This window comes from Aethalodelphis obliquidens, unplaced genomic scaffold, assembly GCF_003676395.1.
Source record: "Aethalodelphis obliquidens isolate GAN/ISIS:26980383/991018 unplaced genomic scaffold, ASM367639v1 scaffold3, whole genome shotgun sequence".
NCBI classification, from domain to species: Eukaryota; Metazoa; Chordata; class Mammalia; order Artiodactyla; family Delphinidae; genus Aethalodelphis; species Aethalodelphis obliquidens.
In genome coordinates this window covers 21,458,395-21,474,984 of record NW_020837947.1, presented here as the reverse complement: position 1 = coordinate 21,474,984, position 16,590 = coordinate 21,458,395, and the positions used below count along the sequence as shown (strand labels likewise).

General features: G+C 43.3%; 1 protein-coding gene across 4 annotated transcripts in view; it reads right to left on the bottom strand.

Moving 5' to 3' along the window:
• HIVEP2 (HIVEP zinc finger 2) overlaps positions 1-15,618 on the bottom strand; it is a 191,667-nt gene extending 176,049 nt beyond the window's left edge. For all 4 annotated transcript variants that reach the window (XM_027084867.1, XM_027084851.1, XM_027084845.1 and 1 more), the window contains exon 1: positions 14,717-15,618. The gene's annotated coding sequence lies outside the window, so the exon portion shown is untranslated. The remainder of the gene's footprint in view (positions 1-14,716) is intronic.
• Positions 15,619-16,590: the final 972 nt, after the last annotated feature.

Genomic DNA, 16,590 nt, shown 5'->3' with positions numbered 1-16,590 from the left:
AAAAGGTTCGAATAACTGGCACAGGTTTGAATAACTGGTACAGGTGTGAATAACAGCGTGTCCACCAGCAATATATTTGCTTTATTTTTATGATTAAAGTCATTATACTCGAGATTTCTGGGCTCCTGGGACCAAGACTGCAATAATAATATGCTAATTCAAAGCCAATATGTCTCCTATGCAAAATACACATACTTCAAACTATTTACAAATGCAGTAGGATTTTCTGCATAGAAGTTTTCACATACACGTCTTTCATCTGTTTCATTTAACTGTGTTTGTATGGAACTGCCCAAATCGGGAACCAGACTCTCCGTGTGTTACAGTACGTATGCCCACCACTACTTACCATTTTAGGTACAAACTCTTTAGGCTGAAATACAAGCCCTCAGACAACATACCCCAACCTTTCTAACTTTTTCACCAACATTCACTTAATATGCATTTTGTGCTGCCCTCAAATCAGATGCTTTTCTGAAAACACTCTTGGCACTTTCCCAGGTTGGTGCCTGTCAACATCAAGGCCTATCTAAAGCGTCTCCTCCCAGGTAGCCTCTCTGGATATCCCCAGCCAAGGGTGATTTTGCACCTTAATACTTCATACATGCCTCCCTTGTGGTACTTAACCTGCTTCTTTTAATTATGGCTTCCTTTGCATAGTTCTTTCCCTCAATATAGTAAATTGTCAAAGTTTTGATGATGACACACAGGGGCAGAAGAAAGCTTCTGGCAGTGAGGATTATGTTCACTATCTTGAGTGTAGTGATAGTCTCACAGGTGTAAACAGTTTGAAACCGTGCCCCATAGGGTTAAGAGAAACGGGTGATTACCAGAAATTGTTGAGCTTGTCTTAAAGAACAGCAGGTAAGGGAACCGCTTGTTAAAAACCCCTCTGCTTATAACCTGCCTTCACTGACCAAGCTCGCCTTAATTATTATTTAAGTTTATTTTATTAAAAAAAGTTTTGATGATGAGAATAGTGAAACACTCTTCTTTATATTTTATACTCTATTTATACTTTATTTCATATTCCCATATATCTTACACGTGCCAGGACCTCCAAAATTATATATGTTAAAATAGGTTTGTATTATATTATTAGACATTCCTGCTCTGTTCCAGTTGTAAGTCTCAGCAAACATGTCTAGGCCTTTTCTGTAAAACGTTTCTAAGCCAGTTGGCAAGAGGATATATTCTGAAGAGCAACTGAAGATAAGTAATTCTTTTTGAGGATTCATTAAAAAAAAAAAATAGCCTGGAGTAAATTCCAGAAATGAATAGCCTGATCCCTAAAGAAATTAATAAAATAAAAATGAAAACTACATAATAAGAGGTCTAGCTGAAGGAGTTAGGGATATTTAGCCTGAAGAAAAGAATACTTACGGTGAACATGATCGCTATCTTTAAATAATGGTAAGATTGTCATGCAAGTTGATAAGCAAACTTGCTCTGGATAGCGGCAGAGGGCTCAACTGCTGATAAATTGAAGTGTCCAAGAGTGGAAAAGGCCTCCCTAAGAAAGGAAGAGGTGTGTAAGCAGAGACCAAATGCAGGCAGTCCTTGGTGATTTGTCCTGAGTGATTTCTACTTGCTCAGTTGGGGATTTAATGATGGTTTTCTCTAATCCTGAAATGCTATGAAAGACTTCACATTGCAAAGTGTCCTGTCACCACTTGGCAAATCAATACATCAGATCCTACCCTTAAGGAAATTAACCAGCATAATTCAAATTAGGCACTTTAAGGGATGCCCTAAATAAGTCATCACTGCAGTACCACACATTGTATCAGAGTGACAGGAAGAGGTAAAATTTCCCACAAAACACTAAACTGATACTGAAGATGCAGCCTGTTCAAAACCAAGATCTGACCTGTCTGGAAAAAAGCACAAGGAGAGGTTCCATTGAATAAGGACAGAGGCCACTTGCATATTCCAAAAGAGTCTCAAAAATCCCATTTCCCCATGCCTACCCGTCTCATTGCCTCATTTTTCAGAAATACTTACATGTCAGACATAAGAACAGTAGTCTGATTTACACAATTTTGTGGCATATTATAAAAATTTTTTATGAAACTTAAACCAAAACCAGTTGGCTTAAAGGAGATGACAAATGTTAAATACACTGTTAGACACTGACTGCTTTTACAGCTATAAGAAAGGTTACAATAATCACAGCAAGCTTCAAAGCCAGGAAAACTTTGTTATTAATTTCAAAATGTCTTCTATTTACTTCTCATTGTTCCCATTCTATGTAACCCAAAAGAATATAGGAAAAGAAAGACAAATTATCAGGACAATGTCTTCACAATATAAGTTCCTGAGATTATTAGCTAGAATGTAAAATTTTTTCCAGATCAGCTATTAATATCCATCATACCTATTTTCAGACACTATTAGGTTTAACATTAGTAAATTCTCACCAAACATGGACAAAAGTCAACTGATGACCGAACGAATTTGGAGTTTATCCATTTAAAAATCTAATCTCCACACAGCATCCCATTATTTGCTATATTCTACACTGTCAGGTGATTTATTTTTAAAGGTCATTTTGAATATTCTCAGCCACTTGGCCCATTTTAAAAGCTACACTTGATTAAATTTGGGCAACAAGTTCATCGTAAATATTACTGAGGTCATCTGAAGAAGTAAACAGATTACAAATTCAAAAACAAATGTCTTTGGACTCCTTTTCTTTTGCTTCACATGGGTATAACTATCTCGACATTTTTACACATGTGCATTAGTGACCTACGCAAAATTTAGATGCATCGGGGATATTACAGCAAGCTATGGAGCTACTGACCGTGATCTTTCTGAAAACAGTTACATATGCCTGTAATAAACTGCATCAATAGCAGTCAATTATCTCAAGAACACTCTACTAACCCTTGTCACAAATGTATTGCTGTGCATCAGATTTTTTTTCAACAATTGAATTATTCTCAAAACTTAGTGTTGCTTCACATCCTAAAAATAGTTCCAGTTCTCTCCTGTTACCCTGCTCTGTTCCCAGGAGGCAGGGCAGTGCTATAAACAATGCTTCATTTTTTACAGATGAAGAAACAGTGAAATATAACAGAGGTACAGTCACTTGGCCTGAATCATTCTGAAAATCAATAATGAGGCAAGCAATAGACTAGTGGGGATCAGGGTTTCCCATCAGCCATTCTGGTGTCCTCTGCGCCCCTGGCGTGGGCTCTGATGAGCACACCCTCTCGATGCGGGCACAAGAGATATTTGAAATCCCCATTTTACCCCCCAAAATCTCTATTTCTCCCAAAGAGAATTAATTCAATGTTTCTAACTCTGGATTTTTCCCTTGCTTAGAGAAATGGGGATTATTCAAAATGTAAGCATCAGGAGAAAAAAGAAGAATAAAGTTTGATAATTGTTCCTTGCATAATGAGAAGCTGAACTTCCCATGACCTGTCCATAAAGTCTCAGGGCCAGCCATCAGGATTGTCCCATGGGCCACTACTGAGTTGCAACGCCAGATTTCATCACTAGCTTCAAATGAGAGGAAAAGATTCACCCCCAGCCTTTGCTTCTTCATTTTTTTCTGCCTCCATAGGGCAAGCGTCTTCAAAGGAGGAAAGGAATATATACAGTACTCTCTCTTTTCTGCTAATTCATCCAAGCAGGCCCACCAAGAAACAACTCTTCCTCACACCCCACCCTCCTGAGCAATGACCATCCTCACACTGCTTTCCTTTTCAGAGCACCCTGAACAAAAGACATCCAAAGAAAACTGTCCTGTACAGAAGAATCCCAGTTCAACTCTAAACTTCTCTGTCCAACTGTAGGAAAAAAATACCTCAAGATGACTCCATCTGTGCCCTGGCTATAAAAACAAAACGGGAAGTGCAGAGCCCAAGGAGGCGCTGACTATGGCTTCAAGAAGTGTCTGTGATCGCAGCGTGGATCGGTGAGGCAGCTGTTTCCTGGAGAACTTCTTTACAAAACCAAAGAAGCAGTTAAGGGTGAGCAGACTGATGGACTGGGTGTGTGGGAGAGCAGGACTTCATGCCCTGTGTGGTTCTGATGACCCCTTCTCTTACACTGGGTCAAATGTCTTTTCTCACCATGTAGACAGTAAGCTTCTTGAGAATTATGACTTTAAGCATTCACCAAACATCTATTGTGTGCCTACTGCATACCACGCACTGTGTTTACCACACTTTTGTAAAAGTGTAAACCATCCTAACCCACTAGAAATTTTATAACAAAAATTATCAGTTAAAAACTGAAAAATTCATTTAAATAAGATTAAAAATATACATTCCAAATATAATTTGTGGTCATCGCTTCACTTTAGCAAGCTTAGCAATGCATTTTACAATATGTGTCATTTGTAAACCATCTTTTTTTCCTCCCCATAAAAAAATAGCCAGGACCTGATTCTACAGGTATGAAGAGGGGAAATGCTGAACCATAAAGAGGAACTTTTTTAAAAAAATTAATGCTATGGGGAATTCCCTGGCAGTCCAGTGGTTAGGACTCCGTGCTCTCACTGCTGAGGGCCCAGGTTCAATTCCTGATAGGGGAACTAAGATCCCACAAGCCGTGCGGCACAGCCAAAATACAAAAAACCAGAAAAACTAATGTTATAATATTTAGTCATATAAAAACAGTACCTCTTCAAAAACTACCTTACTAAGAAAAAAATATATATATATATAATAAATGGGATATTTTCATTATTGATTTAGTAAGATTTTGCAATGCTTCTATAACTGTTATTTGGGTTGAGAGACCCAATTAAAAAGTAGAAATTCCTAAAAACACTAGAAAGTAGTACAGTGGCTGAATATGCCATAAAAAGTTTCTAAATTAGTCCACTAGAATGTAAACGCCATGAGGACAGGGAATTTTTTTTTTCACTATTTTGTTCACTGATGAATCCCCAGTATCTAGAATAGCACTTTTTCCAGAGTAGGTGCTTAATAAGTTTTTGTTGAATTAATAAGTGTTTGTTTAAAAGTCAGCAGTCCCACATATACACTACCAAATGTAAAATCGATAGCTAGTGGGAAGCAGCCGCATAGCACAGGGAGATCAGCTGGTGCTTTGTGACCACCTAGAGGGGTGGGATAGGGAGGGAGGGAGATGCAAGAGGGAACAGATATGGGGACATATGTGTATGTATAGCTGATCCACTTTGTTATAAAGTAGAAGCTAACACACCATTGTAAAGCAATTATACTCCAATAAAGATGTTTAAAAAAACAAACAATAAAAGTCAGCAGTCCCATGAACAGTTTAGCTGGTCTCCTAAGAAAGCCCAAGGCCCCAGGGATAAATACTGATTCTCTGGCTCTTGCAATTTACGTAGAAGTTCAAGTTGGGTAATTCCAGCCTCAAAGCCTATTTTTAGACCAAAAACTCCAGAAGGATGATCCACAGAGAACCAGAGAATTTAGTTCACTTCACTAGTGTAGCACTGGCTGAGCTAAAGGAAAAACACCCCGAACTTTAATTGCTATTTGCATTTGTTAACTATTGAAAAACAAGTGCCTTCTGACTTCATTTCTTAAACCATTTCAATCAAATGTAAGTCTTTTATTGTCATTTCTTTTGATCTCACCTTTTCTTAATAGTAATCATAGCTACCAGGTATCAAATGTTTACTGTGTGCTCATTGAGATTGGTATACACATTCTCATAAAAATTTCACAGTGGCCCTTAAACAGATATTATCATCCTCATTTTGTAACCTCGGAAAGGTAACCGACCTTCATAAATTCTCCCAGCTGGTCATGGAGCTGGAATTCACCCAGTTCTGTGTGACTTCAAACCAGGCTCTTAACCCCTAGGGCTACCTGCGTTTCCCACTGGCAGATGTGCATAAACTGTTGTGGAGAACATTGTGCTAAGGGATAAAATCGTTGACGATTTTTTTAATTTTTGAAATAATTTTGATGTGTAAACAATTGCTTATGCTGCATGGAATGGTGAAAAGACCAAACGTTTCTGGAACCAAATGGCCCTGAGTTCAAATCCTGCTTCACCACCAACTATCAGAGTGTTCTTGCAAAAACCACTTAACCTTTCTGAGTCTCCCTTTCCTTAAGTGTAACCATGAATATGGCAACAAATCTTCTCGGGTTTGTTACTGGAGAGTGCCTGGTCTGAAGCCTGCACAGACTAAGTGCCCTTCAAGCCTAAATTCCTTTCCTTCTAAAGGATTTGCTAAATTGGCACTGTGGTGATTTTTTTAAGTGTTTAGTTCATCCTTGTAATACCATAATCACTGAATATAATGACACTGCATTCTCTATAACTACAAAGTAGAATTTATAAACTGATAAAATATGAGTTGGAAGAGGCTCTAGAGGCCATCTGTTCCCATCCTTTCCATTTCCAAGTCAAGTCCAGAGAGTTTAAAAAGACCTGTTTCCAAGTTTTGACGGAAAGTTAATTGCAAAGACACAACTAGACCTTACGTCCTCCGCCCCCCACTCCCACTATACCCCCCCATTTTTGCCTCACATTACACAGGCATGGCAACGCATGTCACTGTCAGACAATTAAGCAGTATAAAATAACCTCAGTTTAATTGCATCCAATTAACAAGCCCAATTAGTGTTTCACATGTACACTATTAAACTACTTGTCTGGCTTCCAAAAGAAATAAAACATGTTTCAAATGAATGTAGCATTTTAGTGAACAAAGCTGCTTCCAATTTAAATTACCTTTCCTATCATCTTCTTTTTATAGAATTAGACCTAATCTCCATTTTAAAAGAAATACTTCCTGCGACTATGAGGATGAGAATTACTATGCTGTATTTTACGTATCAAAATTTTCTTTCTCACGGAATACATATGATTTTCTAAGATTAGTATATGTGTGTGTTCACGTGCACACATGTGCCCATACACACATGCATGCCTACAGACCCCCAAGCAAATACAAATGAGGGTGTGTCTACATTTACCTACTGCCTAGTTTCAAAAGTCCCATCTATTTGTTAAGCTTCTGAAATTAAGTGAATCTGCCACAATGCAAATAATAAGAGCTTCAGTGAGCTCCTGCTTTCTTTTTCAGAGAAAACGAAACCACCAAATAAATCTTTGTCAAAAAAACACTGCTTTTCAAATCCACTGCAGTAGGCTATCTGTCCAGTATTGTCGTGCGTTAGGTACAATTGGGTATCAGATAAAAGCAGCATTCTAATGAACCATGAAATGAATCATCTCTTCATTTCTTAAATATTTATACCTAAAAACACAAATACCTTGTAATTCTAAGTATAACCATTTTTATAAGTTGGTGTTTGATGGTCAACTTTCACTATTATATTTATGAGTGTTTTCTGGAGTAAAAAGTTTTATAGTAGCACTGTACTTGTAATGCAGCACTGTACTTAAAATTTCGTTCAGAGTGACAATCTGCCATATCTATTTGGCCATGTTTATCAAAATATTTTAATCACTCTTGTTACTATTTTATAAGGTGCTTTAAATATGTCCATTAACAGGATGAAAGAATTCCTATTGCTAGGCAGTAGTATCAATCTACTACCAAGTAGAAGTAAGAGAGTAGTTACTTCTCTTTTGGGCGTTACAGGAATTTTACTGCCTCTTAGCTACCAAGATATCCAACTCACATACCCTTTTTTAAAATTATTTATTTATTTATTTGGCTGCGCCGGGTCTTAGTTGCAGTATCCCCTATACCCTTATAATCTTTCTAAAACATACATATTATAGCAACACTCTTCTGCTCAAAAACCTTAAGTGAAATCCAGCTTTCTTAGGAGGGCTATACAGCCTCACAGGATCTGGAACCAATATGCCCTCCCAGGCTCACCTTGTTCTTTCCCTCCTGTAACTTTAACTATTCCCCACGACTCCAGATCAAATTATGCTGGGGCCCTCCCTTCCCTTTTTTTTTTTTTTTTTTTTTTTGCGGTACGTGGGCCTCTCACTGTTGTGGCCTCTCCCATTGCGGAGCACAGGCTCCGGACGCGCAGGCTCAGCGGCCATGGCTCACGGGCCCAGCCGCTCCGCGGCATGTGGGATCCTCCCGGACCAGGGCACGAACCCGTGTCCCCTGCATCGGCAGGCGGACTCTCAACCACTGCACCACCAGGGAAGCCCCTCTCCCTTCCCTTTTTGCTCACTGAAATTCTACTCAACTTTCAAAGGCCCCCAATCAAAAAAATCACGTCTTCCCATAAAGACTTTCTAATCCTTCTCGTTGGAAAAAAATATGCCTTCATTTATACACTGCTTTCACTTGTTTTTTGGGGGGTTTTTTTGGTTTGTTTTTTTGTTTTTTTGCTGTAGCTATATGATTCCATTTATTTAACATTATTAATGTGAAGAAATTACACAGATGGAGAACAAATTAATTATTGTCTAGATTTAGGGATGGTGGGTAGAAAGGAGATAGGTATGATCTATATCCACACCTCCTCAAGGCAGCACAAGGAACATCTTTTAGTTCTGTTTCTTGACAGCAGGGTAGCTACATGAATCTATACCTGTGGTAACAAGACATAGGAGTATACACATGCCATATAACAATATCAATTTCTTTGCTTTGGTATAATACTCTCATTCTAGAAGGCAGCCACTGGGAAAAAAACCATGTGAAGAGTACATAGGACCTGTCTGCAGTACTTTTATAACTTTCTGTGACTCTGTAATTAGTTCAAATAAAATCACTAGTAAGTTTTAATAAAGTTTACTTAGAAGCCATATGCCTTCTCTAGACTGTAAAATTCTTGCGGTCAGGGATCTTTGTCCTTTTATTCTGTCAGTTACTCATTCTGACGCCCAGTATGACTCCACAGCTCAGGCTTGGGATTACTACATACCCTTTCTGCCACCTAAATAGAATTTTCTACATTATATAAATTTTAAAACAGGGAGAAAATAGTTAAATGATACAGCTGACAAAATGGAATATTAGTCCAAGGCTGCATAAAGGAATGCTGTATTTCAAGAACCTCTTTTTTTCTATTCTTTGCCTTCATACTCTTTTGTATGTATTACACTGATTCCTCATCATATGGAAAGCAAAAAAAATCACATCCAAATTTCTGTAAACTTTCTGATATTTGCAAAAATGTAGACAAATTATCTGGGGAATTGACTGTTTTAGTAGCTATTTAGAATCATACGGACCCAGCTCATGCAGGGCTCTAGAGATTAATCGGTTACTTCACACAGTGACCTTGGAGAGACTTTTGAATTTGCAGTTATTCATTAACTGAATCAATGATGCTGGACAATTTGGTTAACTGGAGCCCCAAATAATTACTTTTTAAAACAAATTATTTATTCCTTAAAAAAATTATCTGCAAATAATTATACAACTAAACCCCTCAAACTAATGTCAGCACATAAAATCATAACAAATTTCCAGGGAGGTCATTTATGTGGAAGCATTGTGAAAAGACACATGCTATACATAAGCCTCCTCCAGCTTCTAGGCCCTGCCCCCCAAATTCCCTCTCCAATGATCAGTCTCAAACATGGCTAAGAGTAGGGTCATCACCTGCCCTGATGTGCCAAGGACAGTCTCCATTTATGCCAAGTTAGATAATGATTCATGTGGTCAACATGCCCACATGCTCTGGCCTCACCTTGCATTACCTCTCTTGTTATGTGCCCTCCAGCCCCACTGGCTTGCTTTCAACTCCTCAGAACACTGTATATCCCCCAACCTCGGCGCATTTGCATTGTTTCTTCTTTGTACAATATGCTCCCTCTCCCCACCTACCTTTTTCTTCTCTTATTTATCCTGCAGTCTCAGCCCAAACATCACCTCCTCAGAGAGACCTCTTCCTCACTCCCAGACAGGGGTGGTAGACCCCTTGTTATACACTCCTTTACATTTCTTCCATAGTACTTACAACAAACCTCATGATTACTATCTGTCAGCCCCACTAGATTACAAGCTCTTTTTCTGGTCTGGGTCATCATTATACCTTTGGTGTCTAGCACAAGGCCTGACCCATAGTAAATACTGGTTGAATGAATGGACGAATAAATTGCATTGATCAAGACAACGAGGGCACCTGTCATAATACTCTGAAGAAAGGGCTAAGATTAGAAGTGACAAGTCAAAAATGCTGGACATCCCTGAGTACTTCCTGACCTTACATCCAGCCATCTTGTGACCAAAGGGGTAGGTCAAACCCCACCTGCTTTCTGCCCAGAATTGTCTTAAGGCACACAAACATCATTTCCATCGTTTCTCTCCAAAGCACTTTCTTCAAATATGTCAAATGGTCAGACTCCAAATTTGTAACTGTTAGGAAATCTAACATTATGGACACTTGTGGGATAGATCACACATCACAGTTAATACCCCACATGATGGGTAATGGGAGTATATGTCAAGATTAGCAGCACATTATTTGGCCCAGGACAATAGTGACACAAAATATCAAGCAGTTCTGATTCTATTCGAAATGCAGTGTTTAAGACGGTATAGTCCTATATCTAACTTCATGCTAGTAGCCATGATCCACCTCAGAGAAACCAAAGATTGCACAGACCAAGTAAGCTGTGTCCTCTCCTTGTAAACAAAGACCTGGGTGTTGCTTCACAGGAATAGACAAAATGCTGAAATATTTTTTCCAAATTATTTAGAGCCATCTCATAGCTACAAATACTGATTTATAACCTCCTTTTTGTTAGAGTTGCCATAAATAGCATATAGAAAGCAATGCTTTTGATTGTGATCAAATATCAGGAAAAAACAGAAAATTACATCACTTACAAAATTTGCTTCAAACAAGCACAATCTTGTTTTCATAAAGTTTTCCCATTTTCCCCCCATCTTCTGTGTTCACCCACAACTTCAAACTTTGAGAAGACTCACTGGAACATTCACTATAGTTTTACTCAAGATTAATGAAGGCTCTGCCCCTGTGGTTACAGCAAAGCCACACACATGGTCTGAAGTTCCTTATGAAATCTGAAGTCCACTGAGTTGAGTTAGAAAACTGCCTCTGCTCCTTTTTATAATATCACTTAAAAAGGTGCAATACTTACCTACCAAGTTTTAGCCAAAATATGGATTCACAATGAATTCATATATAAATACATTAACCAGAAGCATATCACTGTAATTGTCAGGTGGAGATTTAAATTGTAATTGTCAGGTGGAGATTTAAATTGCAAACCATTTCTCCACCTACAGGTCTACTGCATAGACCTACAGAGAGTTCCATTGATGTTGACTATGAACCAAACATGAAAACAGTGTTTATTTGTGATAGACATAGGTGATTAGTTTGATCCACCACCATCTACCCAGTTGATCTTAGCCACATTCCCCTTATTATAATAATTACCACATCAGGTATTAAATTATCCCCTGTCTTAACGGATTACACTTTCCACGCCAAATAACATTTTCTATAAGTCTTTAAAGCTACTTTCTGTATGTTGAAGCTTTCTGATTAATTTCAGCTAATTACTGATAACTCAAAAATCTAAAACCAACACAGAGTACATGTTATTTGTTGTTGCTACTTGTTGAAATAAGTCCTGCTTCAAAAAACAAAACTGGTAAATTCTTAAAGATTCTTCATTTTAGACTGAATCAGCATAAAAGATTCAGGCTAATTTTTTGAACAGTGACAAAGGGCCGAAAGCTCAAGCAGACACATGTACCATTATTCCACAAGGAACACCTGCATACACGTAGTCTCTGTTTTGGTTTCATAGTAACAAGAACATTTGTAAACACATCTCATGTAAACGGAGCCTGATCAATCAAAAGATTCTTCCGGCTAATCTTTCAATGTAGTCAAATAGCATGATTTCATTATGTGATAATATACACATAGTAAATTCACTTTTACATTCCATGTTTAAGAGAAATATAGACATGTTTTATCTATTCTAATGGTATTTTTCCAAAGACCTCCACAAGGATCTAACCAGTTAAAAATCACTTATATCTTAATTTGTAATATCATTAATATATTACCATTCTCAACATTGTCCCCAAATCAATCTCACATCAGTTTAATCATAAATACCCTTACATAAATAAAAGCAGTCTCTAATAAAGCCAACCACATAAAATACAATCACCATCACAGAAATATAGTCGCCAACAAGCAGATTTTGTTTTATACCTGACCTATGTTCAAAGCAAGAAACTCAGACAATTTTCAAAAGATTCACCATTGTAATATAACATTTTTCTGTATATAAGAAATATACTGCATTTCAAACCTAGTGGTCAAAAGGATTATGACACTTGAAGCACACTATCATTAAGGTGATGTTGGTAAATCCCATTCACCTCAAAATGAAAATGCACAGTTTTCATCTGGTACCATGACTTCTTGGTGTTCCACAGGAATTTTGTCTGAATAATGAAAAGGATATGCATTTTATTCACGTGGAGGGCATTTCTGTCTTGATAAACTATTTGGCCTATATCCTAAAAATCAAAACCAATCTACTCATTACACAATTTCTTGGTTAAAATTTTGCTTTGGCACTCTTATAAGGTGAAAAAGCACAGGACATTTGCAAATTCTGATATATATATGTGATATGAATATAATATATATAATATATACTACACATAATATATATGCACATATTTTTTTAAACTTGATTTCCTCAAGGACAAATATCACCAAATATTACTATATCACTAGAGGAAATGTTTCTAATAAAGTTAAACTGCCTTTTTCTAGGAGGACAGATCATTGCAAATTTAATTAAAATGTATCTTATTAATATTTCAAGTAATTTCTGGGCTTGATTATGCACTACAGAAGAAACAACTGTACTGAAGAGAAAAATCAATAGCCCTTGACTAGGGCTCTGAGCATGCTAGAAAAACACAGTTCTCTTGTGACTTACCCAGGTCTAGCCTTTGGGGATGGGGGAGGGTACCAATATTAATTTGGAAGTAGACTGAATTATTTTTAAAATGGCAAAAAAAAAGAAAGGAGAAAAATCAGTTCAAATTTTCCACTATAATGAAAGTACCGGAAACGAGCCTTTTTATGTTCATTTTAGGCCTAAGTAACTGTGCAGAGAGTAAGGTTTTTGCAATGTCAGTTGCACACTCCGCTTCCTGTGCGAATTCTAAACCATTACAGGTGTCCTAAACCCTCCAGCGAAACCTATCTGTTATCAGGGGAATCCTCCGGTCCCCTCAAAGCCATCCCCACTGCCCCCTACCCCGCACGTATTATTGCCCATCTCCTCCGAGTGCCTTTATTAAGGACCCTCTCTCTTCTCTGCACTCCCGAGGTTAAAGTACCCACTTTTCTTCGGCGTAGCATGTAAAAGCTTTCCCATTAGAGAGGACTAGTTCCTGCGGTCCTTTTTACTTAGATGCTTTCAAGTCAGACAAGAGAAGAGCCACTTGAAGAAAACCCTCCTTCCCCCCTCCTTTTCCCCCACTGGAGCCACGTCCCTGAAGGACAACACCGAGGGACACTTCCTGACCTTCTATCCCCTCACCCAGTTTGGGCTTGGAGGGCTGGGGTCGCATTTTCTCGTGTCCTCTGCTGCACTGGATGTGTTATGTAAGAGGGACAGGACACGGGAGGCACATGCGTAAAAAGCGCACCGATCTGTGATAACAGCTGGGCTGGCAGAGCAGATCTGGAGTCTCCCGCACCAAATACGACAGACACCACACACACATCCCCACCCCCATCCCCACCCCCACCCCCCGCCCAACAGTGTTTTCCTGTCTCACCCCTACCAGTACCAGACGCTCAGAATGGAAAGGCGGGGGGAGGGGTGAAGGGAGGTGAGAGAGGAGGAGGAGCAGCGGCAGCACATCTGCTTTGATAGCAGCCGGCAGAGCCGCCGCGGCAGAGAGCCCCTCGTTAACCCCCTTCCTGTGGCTGCACCACGTCATGGAACATTCCCGGAACGGGCCAACGTTCCACCCACTTCAGGGAACAGACATAAAGGCGCAGACCCAGCTCCCCACAGTGCACAGCCCAAACACACATGTCCCTTCCCGGTCCCCGGGCAGACGCACAGAGGAACACGCATGCAAACCGCCCCCACCCGTCTCCGCGCGCCCCCGGGCAGCCCGCCGCGCGGGGAGCCGTTCTGTGGCCGGTGCACCCGCAAGCCGAGGGCGCCTCCGCCTGAACCTTCCATCGAGTCAGTCCCCTCCTTCCTCGCTTCCTTCCTTCTCTCGTTCCTTCCTTCCTTCCTCGCTCGCGAGGAGAAAGGAGTCGCCGAAATGCCAACAGCCGGCTCCTGCGCTGCGCACGCTGGGCCGCAGGCCGGCGGCCCGGCCCTCGCGCCGCCCGGCCGCCCGCCCCCGGCCAGCGCCGCGCGGCCCCCTCCCCCCGCTACCTGAAGACTGGCGGCCGGCGGCCGCGGCAGCCGCAGCGGTGGCCCGGCGGTGCACGCCGGTGCACGTCCCTCATTAGTAACCAGGCACATTCCTGCCTCCAGCGCTCCCGCGCCGCCCCCCTCCTCCCCCCACCCAGGACCTTACGCAAAGCAGCGTCCCCTCATCTGCATAGCTCCTCGGCCAGGGTATTCCCCGCATTTCCCAACGCGCCGGACCCCCCTCCCGAGGTCTCCCCCATCCCCGCCCCCTCCGACCCTCACCCTCTGGACGCCCGCCCGAAGCCGGGGGCGCGCGGCGGGAGGGGCCGTGGGGTCCGGCGGAGGCGATTTCGTGTAAAGTGAAACGAGCTCCTAATGCTAAAGGAGACAGGAAAAACACCGCGCCGAGGCCACTTACCGAGCCGAGGAACCTAGATTCCCGCCGCTCTGCTCGCCCGAATGGTCTGTCCACGCACCCCAAAGCTGCACCCAGCACCCCAAAGTCGAGACGTGCAGGAATATGGTTAACTGGCCGGGAGACCCTCCAAGTTGCTCCGGGCTCCCGGGAGCTTCAACGTCCAGGACACAACTTGGCCAAGACTTGTGCCACAGTCACCGAAGATGTTCCTGTGGAGACCCTCCTCCGGCGGGGAGAGACAGCGCTCGGCGGCGCCCCGCTCGCCTCCTCTCCACCCCCTCACCTCCAGCCCACCTCCCGCCGGCCGCCAGCCTCCGGGCCGCGAGCCCCTCGGACGGCTGTCAGCTCCCGGCCGCCGCCGGGTGACAGGGGCGGGAGGAGGGCGCGACGCGGCGGCCCGAGCCCAAGCGGGCGAGGGGGATCCTCGCAGCAGCAGCGGCGGCCGCTCACCTGGAAAGTCACCGCTGAGAAGAAGGAGGAGGAGGACGGTGAGGAGGAGGAGGAAGAGGAGGGAGAGGAGGAGGGGGAGGAAACCCCCCTGGTGCCCTTGTTCTTGCTGCCGCGGCGGCCGCTCCTCGCCAAGGCTGAGCGTGTCTGGTGGGGGGTGTCTGGTAGCATTTCCTTAAGGACAGAGGGAGGGCGGGCGCGGAGGGAGGGAAGCGATCCCGACCGCCTGCCCAGGCTCCTCTTCCCTTTATTTATTTTTCTGACACGGTACGGAGATGGGCCCGGGGCAGGGGCCACCGGGCTCAGGAGGGAGCCGCGAGGCCCGGGCCGCAGTAGTCTGCGTGCGGGAGCCGCAGCGGCCGCCTCCCCTCCCGGTCTGTGGACGCACCGGGTTATTCCTGGCAGCGCCTCCCCGAACAGAAGTTACTAGGAGGAGTGCGCGGCGAGGGCGGGCGGGGGGAGAGGCGGAGGGAGGGAGGGAGGGAGGGAGGGAGGAAGAGGGAGAGACTCAGCCAGCGACGTCATCGGATCCCCCAGCGCGTCCCAGGGAGGGAGGCTGAACCAGAAAAACCAGTCTGGAGCCGGCGAACTGAGAGGGTTGAGCGGCGTGCGGGGAGACTGGGGAGGGAGGCGACCGGGAGGGCAGGGCCGGGCCCTGCCAAGGCCGCTCCGGGCGGGAAGATCGCGGCCGCGCTCCCGCTCGCTCCGGTCGGGGATCTCCCCGGAGAGCCGGTCTCTACTTGTCTTGCAAAAAAAAAAAACCTTGGGCGTCTTTAGGAGCCTGAGAATTTCCTTTAGGGATGTGGAAACCTCCTCCCCCCACCCCCATCTTCCCTATTCCCGAGATGATAGTTCCCTGTCTTGAAGACACACGGAATTATAGAATAATTAGTATTGTCTTTATGATTTTGTCCGGGTACCTCTGATCCCTTTCCTCTCCCTCACCCCCGCCTCTACTCACATTTATGCTATCGGTCAAGAAAAACAAAATCAGACTGTAGCCCCTGGCTGCATTTCTGGAGCTTTGCAAAGTGTTTTAGTAGCCCTTCCCTTGCCCCTGCGGAAGCACGAACTTTTCACGCGTTCGAAATGCCCCCATTGCCTTCCCCGGGGTCACTCTTCAGGGCTCCCTGGGCGCACCCAGTTCGGGGAACGCGGCCCGCCCTCGCCGGGGTATTCAAATCGGCTTGGGCAGCGGCGCGGGGAGCAGCTGCCGGTTTCCTGGTGGGCCGCGCTGGGACCTGGGGCGAGCAGCCGCCTCCAGCCTGCGCGCTTCCCTTCCTCCGAAGGGACGCGAGTGAAATCACACCCAGAGCGGGGAGAGCGGGGCCAGGGGGCGGGGGAATCCCAGGCGAGTGGGGCCGGGGCGCTGGGCTTCCTCCCCGGCCCGGCGACACCCGGGGGACACCGGGGCTCCCTCGAGCCGC